General features: G+C 35.2%; 1 protein-coding gene across 4 annotated transcripts in view; it reads right to left on the reverse strand.

The window, feature by feature from the left end:
* Positions 1-13,555, reverse strand: part of SHANK3 (SH3 and multiple ankyrin repeat domains 3) — a 7,266,504-nt gene that overhangs the window by 6,424,405 nt on the left and 828,544 nt on the right. The window lies entirely within an intron of this gene.

Below are 13,555 nucleotides of genomic sequence, written 5' to 3' on the forward strand. Positions count from 1 at the left end.
CAATATGCAGATGATTCTACACTAATATGCTCAGCAAACTCCCCAAATGATCTACATTCTCTTATTCAGAATGTTTTCAACATAGTTGAAACATGGTTCATTAAACGTTGCCTCCTGCTCAATGCCAAAAAAACTAAACTCCTTCTCTTCACACCCACCAGCAAATCCTCCCTCATAGAATTCTCTGTCATCTCCAATAATGGCACAAGTATATTACCTGATTCTACCACTAAGTTGCTAGGAATTACTATTGACAATAACCTTACATTTGACAGCCACATAAATAACACCATCAAAACTGTCAATAGAAAAATAGGCTCCTTATATAGAATTAAACCTTTCCTAACACCAATAGCCAGAACTAAGATTGCACACTCCCATTTAATTTCAACTCTTCTGTATGCCTCACCAATATATACTAATCTAAAGAAAAATAGTCTCATCAAACTAGCTAATTCCTATAATAACATTGCCAGATTTGCATCCGGAAATCCTTTTAGAACTCACCATTGTCTGAATCTAACGCAGCTAGGCTGGCTTGAATTTCAAAACCAATTGAAACTCTCCCAACTCACCATTGCCCACAAGATATTTTATAAACCTAACAGCACCCCTATACTTTCCAATCTCATAATCCCATACAAAAATCTAAATTCTCTTTGCTCTTCCAGCAAACTTCTTGCTAGCATAAGCAAGTCTTACAACATGGCTGGAGTTTCTCTGTTTTCCAACTCAGTGGGAAAAAACTGGAACTTACTACCTAATGACCTAACTTTAATTTCTTCACTGCCTCTCTTTAAACAAAACCTCAAAAGACACCTCAAATCAAACTGGCTATGCCCCTGTAGCAACCCTGATTAACCTTCTCCTTCACTACAAATATTTCTTCTCTTGAACCTCTACCTATTTCACATTCTTTGCGGTAGGACTGTAACTGGTTTACAGAATTCAACATACTGATGTAATCTATCCTGCTTAATACTCTGAAAATCTCTATCCTGTTAATATGCTGATAGTCTACATGTATCTCACTGCATATTGAATTATCCTATACATATTGTCACCTCTACTATTGTAAATGCCTACATTACTCTAGTAATACTGCTGTAATTTATTGTATTCTAATTACTTCCTGCTTTTTGAATAATCTTCTATTAAAATCCATTCATTTATTATGTATTAATATTGATTTTTAATTTTTAACTTTTTTAATTATTTTTTTTAATTTTTAAATATTTTTTTAATTTTCAAATGTTTTTTAATTGTTTTAATTTTTTTAATTTTTAAATATTAAAATTTTTATTTTTGTTTCACTGGAGCTTTTCTCCCCGGGCCTCTACTGAAAATGGAAATATATCCAGTTAGACTAGCCCGGTTAACCAATGTAAAATAAAATAAAATAAATAAAATATCTATATAGCTATATCTATCTCTATCTATATTTATATATATATCTATATATCTCTATCTATAAATATATATATATATATATATCTGTATATATATATATATATATATATATATATATATATATATATATACATATATATGGGTCTATGTTGCATGAACAAAATGACATTTCATCGAATGTTACTTACCAGACACCACTTCTCCAAAACTGCATTCAACCAAAGGCACAGACTGACACAATCATTTCCCTGTGAAAGGAACCACTTGTCCACCAGGGGAAAAACCCTAAATCAACAAAAATGAAACCCAGCAAAGTGGGGGGGCTTTGTCCCCCACACCCCCCTACTTAAATATATCAACCCCAAGATCGCACTACCCTGAAGAGAGGGCAAATTTCACCATGGTGGCCAAGTTGTTCCTTCCACAGGGAAAGGATTTTGACAGTCTTTGCTTTTGTGCTTTTGGCTGAATGCAATTTCAGAGTAGTGGAGTTGAGTAAGTAGCATTTAATGAAAAGCATTTTGTTCATACAAGGTAGACCCATATCTATAGATATATATAAATATGTATAAGTTTACCATCAAAATGTTCATTGCACATTGTTGAATGTGCACATTGCTGACAAATGAATGCAAAATCTGTACTGCCGACTTTTCAGAATGCCAAAAAAAAAGGAACATCAACATTTCTGGCTGGTCCACTCCTAAAAACAGGTGGTAACATGGGTCAAAAAGGGAGTGAGATTTTGAGGTTGGTAATATTGGTGTTTGACGTTTTCAGAAGTCAGAGTTCGAAGTTCACATAAGTGGTGTCAATGATGTGCAACATTTTTATGGTAAACTATATATATATATATATATATATATATATATATATATATATATATACACATGGGTCTTCTTCATATGACCTAAATTTCATTTGACTGAAATTCATTTGACTGAAACTCATAACACTGACAAATTAAAGTAAAAGGTATATGCTCTTTTCCCCACTGTAGTGCGATTCTGGAGTTAGTATATATAGTTAGGGGGGTGTGGGGGGCAAAGCTCCCCACATACTTTGTACATTTTAAACTATACACATGGATATTTATAACTGCAATGAATAACTCTTTGCAGAAAACAATATTTACCTAAACTATGTGGGGGGCTTCACCCCCCACACCCCCCAATGTGGGGGGCTGTGCCCCCTACCCCCCTAACTATATATACTAACTCCAGGATCGCACTACTACCCATCTGTCATAAATCACTCCTGACACTCTTCTCCACCCATTCCACCCTGCCTCTTCTTCAACTCTCTTTAACACTCACCATTACTCTGAACTTTTGATTCCAAGTACTTAAACTCATCCACCTTCGTCAACTCTACTTCCTGCATCCTCACTATTCCTCCATCCTCCCTCTCATTCACACACACATATTCTGTCTTAGTCCTGCTGACCTTCATTCCTCTCCTGTCTAGAGCATATCTCCACCTCTCCAGGGTCTCCTCAACCTGGTACCTACTTTCACTACAGATCACGATGTCATCTGCAAACATCATAGTCCATGGAGCCTCTTGTCTGATCTTGCCTGTCAACCTGTCCATCACCATTGCAAATAAGAAAGGGCTCAGAGCTGATTCTTGATGTAATCCCACCTCCACCTTAAACGGATCTGTCACTCCCACTGCAGACTTCACCACTGTCACACTACCCTCGTACATATCCTGTACCACTCTTATATACTTCTCTGCCACTCCTCATACAATACCACAACTCCTCTCTAGGCACCCTATCATATGCTTTCTCCAACTCCACAAAGACACAATGCAACTCCTTCTGACCTTCCCTATATTTCTCCATCAACAGTCTCAGAGCAACCATTGCATCTGTAGTGCTCTTTCCCGGCATGAAACCATACTGCTGATCGCGAATCATCACCTCCCTTCTTAACCTAGCTTCTACTACTCTTTCCCATAACTTCAAGCAATTGGTAGCATATCTAAATAAGACTTAAATTCTTTTTTAATGAGACCCATTGCTCCTACTGGTATTGGAACTGTCTGAGTATCCTTCTTCCACATTGCCCTCATTTCTGCCTGCAAATCCCTGTATTTATGACCTTGTGTCTCTCTATACTTTAGACACTAATCACTAGGTGTAGCAATTTCAATGATCAATGCTATTGTTGTCTTTTTTCATGGACTACTATATCTGGTTTTCTCACAACTGTTTTTTGAATGGTTAGTAATGAGTGATCGCATGTGATATAAACTTCATCATTCTTTATAAAGCTTTGTGGCTCATGTTTCCAATATTGTAATGTTTGCACAATCTCCAATGCAACAGTCTTGCTACATTATTATGCCTTGCAGTATACAGGCCCTTGCCATTATTGTATTGCACATAGCAAAAAGATGTGTGCCTTGTAAACCAATGTGTATGTAGTTCACTGTCCTGGGATGCTAATATTAATTTATCATATTTTTTTTAAAATTGAGCTCTCCTTAACCATTCCTGTATCAGATCCTGATCAACATGAGGTTGTTCCATGCGTTTTCTGTACTTGCAGCTATATTTATGCCTTTTCCACATTTCTTGCCTTCTTGTCTGATCCTTTTCCTTATATTCAGTCTTTTTTTTTCTTGTCACATTAATTGCTCCCTGATTTTTATTTACCTCTGTTTTTTTTTTTCCATTCCCGTTTGACACTGATGTGTTCCTGCTAAACTAAGGGAAGATGTCTTAGATTTGTTCTCTTCATGATTCAATCAAAACTTTCACTATTTCTGGGTATGATGAGGTCCTACTATTGCAGTTCTAGACATGTAATTAATTTCAAAGAGGCCCATACCTCATTCAGAATGAGGAAAATATAATCTTGGTTAACATTGATTTTCTTATATTATCTGATAAGCGTGAACCATTTTTTTTTTGTTTTCCTGTCCAACTGATCCAATAACTTTTGGGGCCAGTCAATTACCCCAAATCTATAGTTAGAACAGGAAAAGCAAATTGATTTATAGCTTGAACTTTATTCCTAGATATCAGGGCGGTTTTCGGTATTAATTTTAGTCTTCTAAAATACTCTTTACTGAGTTTTGCTCATGTTTTATTGCCGACCCTTCATAAATTTCAAAATACTTACACACTCCTTCCAGATCAAGTTCCTTTATATCACATTTCTGTCCCAGAGAGATATTTTCTTGGTGCTGCAGCTTTCCTGCTTTAAATATTGCTTTTGCACATTTATCAAGACCAAATGACATTCTTATATCATCTTAAAAAGTTTTGATCACTTCCAATTGTGCTTTCAGCTCCTCATCTGATGAACTATACAATTTTAAATCATCCACAAAAAGAAGTTGAGAAGTCTTTACACTTTGTTGTTGTTAAGGAGAAAAATTTTAACCATGACCTAATCTGTTAAGTAAACAGCTTAATTGGTAAGAGCAAGAGAAAAGACCAGTAACAGAGTCACCCTGGAATAACCCCTCTTTGAATTTATATACGTAGGATAATATGACCCTTGTCATAGCTTAGCTGCAAAGTTGTTTGCCACTATTTCATTATCACTGTCATATACTTGATCAATGTAGAGTGTTTCTTATACATCTGAAAGCACTTTTTTACCCAAGAAGTTGGGATGCTGTCAAATGATTTTTGTAATCTGTTTATGCCATGCTTAGATTCTTCCTTTTTTTTTAATTCTCCATTATGACTATTTTACAACAAGTGATACTTGGTTCCATATGACTTTCTGTTGTTACCCTTTTGTGCTATTGCCATGCTTGAGTCTTCTTCTGAATGACTATAAATTCTGTCAGCATCAATTCCAGTATGTAGTTTATATGTTGTCAGAAAGCAAGTTATTGGTCTACAGTTTTTAGAATAGCTTACAGGTTCAGTCTTTGGGAGTATCACGTTTTCCTGTTAATCAGGTTGGTGTCTGTTCAGGGTCCACATGCAAGTAGCTCTTATTCAGGGCTAAAACTGCTTTTAATGATGTTAATACCTTTGGCCAGAAGTTAGGTACTGTATCTAGGACTGGGGTGTTCCATTTAGGAGCTTTCCTTAATTTGTTTCAATTTCTCTGGCTATTACTTCAACCCCATTTCATATCCTTACATTTGAACTTCTTAGTGTTTCTTTTACTTCTTTTAGCCATTCAGCATATTTGTTATGTTACACAGAGTCTTCATAGATATCTCTCCAAAATGTGTCCATTTATTCTTTTTTTGGTGGTGCTTCTGTTCCTTTTGCTTTGTTTCCCAATTCTTTATAAAGCTTTCCTGGATCATTAATGAATTATTTATTTATTTATTTATTTACCGGGCAATGTCCACTGGACAAGATGCCCTTTTTCAGTGCAGACCAGGAGAGAAAAGCTCCAATGAACAAAGTTATACAATAGCATAACCTGAGTCAGGTATACAAAGTGATAAAGGTATTATATAATAAAACAGTAAAAAAAAAACATAGTACATAGGTGGAAAGACAGTAGTGAATAGCATACAATATAATTACAAATCAGTACAAGTGTAGATATGATATAAACATTTGAATTACTATGATTTTTTTTTTTGTAAAGAGGGATCTATATCACAGGATTTAGAAAAGTTATGGCCAAAGTAGTACCAAAATGGGGGGGGGGGGGTAGGGGCAAGATTAGTCTGGAGCAGAGCATGGGCATAGCCAATATGATATGAAATATTTAGTTCCAGCTTAAAGTATCTTGTATGGTGAATAGATTAGATTTGTTGAGGGAGTGAGTTCCAGACTTTAGCAATCTTGTGGCAGTATAAGGATTCCCTATAAGAGTTTAGTGATTTATTCATTTTAAGTAGGAGTTTGCCTGCTGATCTAAGAGAGTTAAGGTTTCTGTAGGGCTGGACTAGGTTTGTTAGGGCTGGTAAGTGCTCAGGTTTATACATCACTGTGTGGGTAATCAATAATTGGTTTAGTGTGAGTACATCTGGGAGTTCTAACCATTCTAGTTGTTTCAGGGCAGTACAATGATATGTTTTTTGTGGCAGGTTAGTTGCAAATTTGGCTATCTAGTTATAGCAGGATTCAAGTTTATTTACTTCAGTTTTACGGACGTTTGTGAATATCTGAGAACAGTAGAGAAGTGAGGATAATATGTGAGTTCTTGCAGTGGCCAGTCTAGCGTGGTCTGAGAAATAGGGTTTAGCTCTGTAGAGTGAGCCGAGTTTAATACAGACTTTTTTAATAGTTAGAACTATATGTTTATAAAATTTTAGTGCATTGTCTATGGTAACCCTGAGGAGTTTAGTGTGTTCACCATGAACAGACACTAACCTGGTTAACAGGAAAACATGATACACCCAAAGAGTGAACCTGTAAGCTATCCTTGCTTATTGAACACACTAAACTCCTCAGGGTTACCATAGACAATGCATTAAAATGACTTATTTATTTTGTATTTTACCTTTTTATTTATCTTCCTATCTTCTACGTTTTTCCACCTGTTTTGATATCTTTAGTTTATTATTAGATTCTGGTCTTAGAAAGATAGACTAATACTATGCAATGCTTTTATCATGTCTATCTTTCTAAGTATTTTGGTTTATCTCTTCCGTTTTCTATACTCTTCTAAAAGTGATAGTTCTTGTCTTAATAGCATTTTAGTTTGCTCTATTCGATACTTCCACAATGGTATTTGATTCTTCCCTTCCTTTCCCTTATTGTCCTGTATTTCTTTGGTAATACTTTATCTATTATTAATTTTGCTGTATAGTAATATATCCTATTTACTTCTGTTAGATCATATACATTTCTTTTGCTAGTTTTGATTGCTGTGTCCTTTTCTTTCATTAGACTTCTAACATTTTGGGTCTTATTGACTTTCTATAGATTATTTTTGTTATCTGTCTTAATATGTCTATCCATCGCCACTAAATAAAGCAACTCTTCCCTTAGATCTTTTTTCTTCTAATCTGAGGGCACATTCTTTATTCTCCATTTCCTGCGGGAATTCTACAGAAAGTTCCAGAACATCTTCCTGTGACATTTACTCTTCAGCTGCATCCTGGGTCATCTGCTGCTTTCATATGGGAAAGCACCAGCCTATCTTTCCACAGCATTGACTGCATCAGAGTTGCCACCATTTCCTGTTCCTTCTCTTGCTGTGCAACTCCAAATTAACTTTTGTACTGGTTTCCTTCTGAAGTCTTGAGAGTATCTTCATGTGACAACTGATCAGATGCTTCCCTTTCCAACTGTTTCTCCTTAATTTGAGGATGCACTGTTCTATCAAGCTCTGTTACCAGAGTGGGATTTTCTAAACTAGATACTTCACTTTACAGGTCCATAACTTCAGTTTCAATTTCTTTAAATTCTATATTACTAATCATCTTTTCTACTTCCCCTTTTGTCTTTTTATTTTTTTTATTGTAAATATCCATATCCAGATGCCTTTACTTGTATTTCTCTTCAAATATCTAGTGCTGCTTTTTTTTGTATTGATGAGTTTTGCTTTCTGCTTTGCGTAAATATTGTGCCAAATTAAATCTTTTCTTTCCCATGTCCATAGTTCTCCTTCAGATGTCTCCAGCACCACGTGTTTCTCCTTACTTTGGGGACTCATCCATCATGTTGTGACATAACCTGTGCTAGACTTTCTATACTAATTTCTTCACTTCACAAATATTCCATAATTTCAGCTTCTATTTGTTTAATTTCTGCTTTACTGATCTTCTGCTATATGTTCCCCCTTTGTGATCTTGTTTTTTTATGATGAAATTTTTTATATCTGGGTGCCTTTGCCTGTATTTGTTTTCAAATATTTTTCTCTAACTTTATTCTGTTTTATGAGAAGTTAAATACTTAAAGCAAAAAAAAAAAAAAAAACAATACAGTTTCACACATAGCAATAAGCTATTTAAAAGCAATAATTTTTAATATGTGTCAATGTAGGAGTTTCAATCCTTTCTTAAAATTTAAGCAGCGCTTACAAGTTGGAACCCATTGCAAGTACCTCTGACAAGCTAGAGCCCATTTGTAGGTACCCCATTCACCTCACCTTTCCAACAGCAATGGAACCAATAAAATAGAAGAGTGCAGTCATCTGACAAACAAGTACAGAAATTATAGGAAATAAAAGCACTCTGGTGTTAAAAATAGTTATTTCACTGTAATGTTAAAGAAAGATGGAGAATGACAGAAGACAGTTTTGTATACTAGAACAAATGCTTTTGAATGAGATAAATCAGGATGGCTGGACATAAGTCAGGTTTTTTTTTTTTTTTTTTTTTGCATATTATGGTACATCTTTTAGGATTTTAGTGCAGTTTAGTCTACAAACAACTGATACATAGTGAGTTATGGCATCCAAATCAAGCAGTGTCATAATGATGAAGGGCACTTAGCTTACATACATCCATACAAATGGCATAATTTGTAGAAGAAAATGTAAAATAAAGGTAATTATCAAAATAGATATAATAATTATTGGTTACATTACGAGCTATAGCCAAATTCTTTTCTCTTTCTTTCTTTATTTATTTCTTAATTTGTTTGTTTGTCTTTGGTGAATGGAGAAGTGGTCTGGACCTGGGACCCTTTTCATCCACCACTCAGGTAGTAAGCACAATTGTATTTTACTATGTAAGTGTAACATTGCTAATTTATACGTTAGATCATTCAGACTCCAAATCATACAAGCATACCTACAGAATATTTATATAATTTCTTCTGTTATGCAACACTATTATGTAAGTGACATAATGCAATAGACTAGTGCTGGAAAATGCTGCATCTAGCTATGAAAAGCATCAACTATGAATAACCTGTACAATGAAGCAAACTTCTATCAATTAACAAAAGAAGAGGAGAGGTGGTTGATCAGACAGGGAAGAGAATGACGTGTTAAAAATGTAATATATATGAAGGACATGTACCAGGATATATTTAAAGTGAACATATTCTACCAACTTTTGATAGTGTTCTGAAGACTCAGTCTTATGAGTAGAAAATATGTAATGGCATTATTTATTCTGAGATTTTGAAGCATCTTAATTGCATTTACAGCTGTTTTAATGGGAATGCAAGAGCTCAAAACCACTAAGAAAAGGTAGGGAGGGGAAAACACAGAAAAATTAAAAAAAATTGGTAGCTTTCAAACAAGGATTGAAATTACAGTAGAGAGAAATATGAGAAGAAGGCAATCCAGTTGGAGAAGGCAAACAAGAAAAATAAATTCTGTTTATCATCATCCTCTCCCATTTTCTGATTTTTTCATAGGGTTGGAGTATCACATCAACATTAGTAAATGTAACCAAATTACCTATAGCCAATGTTTAACACAACTCAATGAAAATGAGAAAAATGAATGTGTTTCTAAAGATTCTGAAAAGAAAAATAAATGCCTTTCATTTTAAGCACAAACTTGTATAAGTGCATGATAGAAATGAGACAGATTAAATGAAGTATGTAATCAATTTAAATTCAGAAAATATTCAAAAAGTAGTGTAAGATTGTGTTCAGAAATGTTTGTTTAGGAGAAAGTGATATATTAAAAAGTTAGATAAGAATGTGGATGGCGGAGTAAGAAAATTGCATTTCAGAGGCAGAACTGAAAAAATGCATTGAAAGTAGTAAATAATGTGTACTAGGTTTGGTTGAGTTTTGTTCCTGTTCTATAACTATTTATTTGAATGCTGGAAAAGGTTGTATGAGCAATACAAACGGGTATTTACTAGATAATGATACTCATAAACGTTAATAACATTTATATGGGAAAAAAGATAAGAAATTGGTACCCAAGACTAATAGCTCTGACTGTTGTAAACCATAAGGCAATGCTAAAAATAACTCAGGCAAGAATGGAAGGGATGATCATTGGACGGAGGAAGATTTGTTTTCAACACGAAAAGGAAAAGATAAAATAAAGTTGCTACCGTCTGTTATGGAAGTGATGTATGGCTATAGTAATCAGTATAAGGGAATTCAAACAGTTGTATATGATGTGTTTAAACCTTTGATACTGCTCAAAATAAACAAAAAGTAAATGGATAAATAAATAAACACACACACGCACACACACGCGCACGTGCACGCACACACGCGTGCACACACACAGACATGCACGTGCGCATGCACGCACACACACACACACACACACATAAATAAAAAACCACAAACAGCATATATCTCAAAATATAATGGAAACTAACAAATGCAAAGCAAAGTAAAACTACGTCATCTCAAAAGCAATGACCAAAACAAATTAACCAGCATTTGATGCATGGGCTTCCCTGTGTCATTCATGGGAGAATGCCTTATGCATCCTAACTCTACAGGTGTATAAGTGTGAGGAATTCAGCAAGGTTATAAACTGTGATATTTCCTAACATCAGGGTTTCTTTCCACAACCAGAAGATCTAACATCAGCTTCCAAACCCATTATACTGATCCAAAGGAATTGCTAAAAGTGGCTTAATGAAAACAATACATGATCAAAATGTTCACTGAATTCTACTGGGGTAATTCTCTATAAAAATATCCTTAGACTCTGACCCTAGCTTCAAATGTAAAGTAGGTGTTGCAGCTTGAATCTCTGTGAAAATATATTTTGGGATTTTTTATGCTACAGCATTGTTGCTTTATTTTATTTTCTTTGACATCTGAATATTTCAAATACTTGAAAATAATATCTTTTTAGGGTAAAATGTACTGATTTTAGTTCTGATGAAATAACAGAATAATGCTTTGCAATTGTATGCATCCTGTGTATGCCCTATGAGATAAAGTAAAATGTACAACAGCGGGCTGCATTAAATCTAATGTGATCAAAGGGGCAATATTGTGGAAGTTTAACAATAAATAAAAATTCTTCAAAGTAGCAGCATAGGATGAGATAATTTACAAAAATAAATGGTTTAATCTATTTTACACTCAAAATATAACTTTGCATATGCCCCTTTTTAATATGTCTAAAAAAAGTCACATGAATCTACAAATAAATGCTGGTGATGATTTTTTGACACAGAGGCTCAATCTACCCCCGCAAACACAAACACAAACACATACATACATACATATGCACATACACACAGACACACAAACAAAGACACACACACACAGGCATGAGTGCACATGGGTGAGCACAATCACACACATATGCATACACACATATCTATACATATTTATTTATTTATTTATTGCATTTGTTGACTGGGAAAGTCCACTGGGCCTAGAATGAGCCCATTTTCAGTGGAGGCCACGGGAGAAAAGCTCCACTATAATTACATACAAAGATCTATAAAAGCATAACATATAACAGAGAATAATGATTAATACATTTATCTTGAGTGAAAATAATATAAAAAATGGAAATAATAAAAGGCATATATTCAAGTAACACAATATTAAATAAGTCTGCAAGGTTGATAGCAGAAGGAATAAGTACAGATTAAGGGAAGGACGAGATAAAAGGGTAAGGAGAGAAAGGTAAGGCTAAAGTAAAAGCGAGGCTAAAGAGACAGGAAGGCCGTGATTAGGCAGAGAGAGAGGAGGAAGTGGTAGTACTAGAAATGTATAGAGGTGAAATCACCAGGGAAAGAAGTCAGGAGGTGGAGTTGTGAGTAGGGGTACAGGAGCATAACCAGTGAGAGGAAAGATGTAGTTTGAGGGATTTTTTAAAGGCGGTAGGATTGCTGATAGTTCTGAGAGAAGGGGGGAGATTATTCCATGCCTTAGCAACAGTAAAGGAATACAGCATTTGGCCAGCTGAAAGGTTAGGTTTCTCTATAGACAGTAACATTTTGTTTTCAGGTCTTAGGTGTTGAGTAGGGTAGTAAGTAGTCAGTATGGAGGAAAGGGAAGGTTAGGTGTCAGGGTGGTAGATAAGCCTGTGGGCTGTAGTTAATTGTAGAAAAGTGAGGTAGTAAGGGGATTCTAGCCAATTTAGTTGATGCGGAGGTACAGTGGTGGGTAGAAAATGTTGCATTTGTAGCAAATTTAGCAACTTTGTTGTAACAAGAGTCTAGTTTTGTTCTCAAGTAGGACTGTAGATTGGTCAGAATGGGAGCACCATATAAAAGAATTGGAAGCAGGAAAGATGAGGCTAGAGCTTTTTTTGTGGAGAGGCTAAGAAAATAGTTGTGCCTCTACAGGGCACCTAGTTTTTGGTGAGTTTTTTTGATGTTGTGGATGTGAAGGTGGAAGGTTAAGTTGTCATCAATGGTGACACCTAGTAATTTGGTACTTGGGATGACTTCTATGTTTGTGCTGGTTTGGAAATGAATGGAGAATAGTGATTTGCCAATTGTGATAGATATTTTGGGGGTAAATATTAAAAGTTTTATTTTATTGTCAATGACAAGGCTGAGATATGGTTATTTCACAGCAAACAAGTTACAGTAATAGTCTGTTTTTAACCCCACAAAATGGCTGCTCCATCCCTGGTATAACTATTTCCTGATGGATGATGCTCCCAATGTTTGGCTGTTAAGTACAAGAGATTCTTGCCCTGGTAAAATATTTTATACCTTGCCTCTGACAAGACACACAGCTACTGAGAGACAACAATAATCAATCACTTTCATTCCCAGACTGTTACTGCAGCAAAAATAACCACTGTCTGACTGTGTAAATCTCTGATGTATGACTATAATCAAATGAAAAACAAAGGTCAGGCCACAAAAACATTTTTTTTGCTTACACACACACACACACACACACACACACACACACACACACACACACACACACACACACACACACAAATAAGGCAGATGTCCACCCTCACCTGCAGGTTTAATCAACTTTGACATTTTTTTCCATGCAGTATGGTTCCACTGTGGTTTATTTCCTGGTTAGCCTGACCTATTATTTCCTTGCCTTTGGAATCAAAGGAAGGTGAAGCCTACACACATCTTATTTATGTTTATCATCTTGCATTCTTTAGCAGAGGAATTTCTCTGAACCAGCATAACATACCACAGACAGAGGGAAATCTGTCATTTTTCCTGTTACGTACTGCTCAAAATCATACACAGGCAATCCCCAGTCTTGGTGATGCCAACATTTGTTTAAAAAAATTGTGTACATTGTGGTGCAGCATTTCTCCCTGCTTTTGTTGCAGAGAAGAATAACACAGTATTTGTACACACACAGTTGATCACGTACATTTGA

Source organism: Protopterus annectens, chromosome 11.part0 (genome assembly GCF_019279795.1).
Source record: "Protopterus annectens isolate FY-2018-M chromosome 11.part0, PAN1.0, whole genome shotgun sequence".
In the NCBI taxonomy this organism is placed as follows: Eukaryota; Metazoa; Chordata; order Ceratodontiformes; family Protopteridae; genus Protopterus; species Protopterus annectens.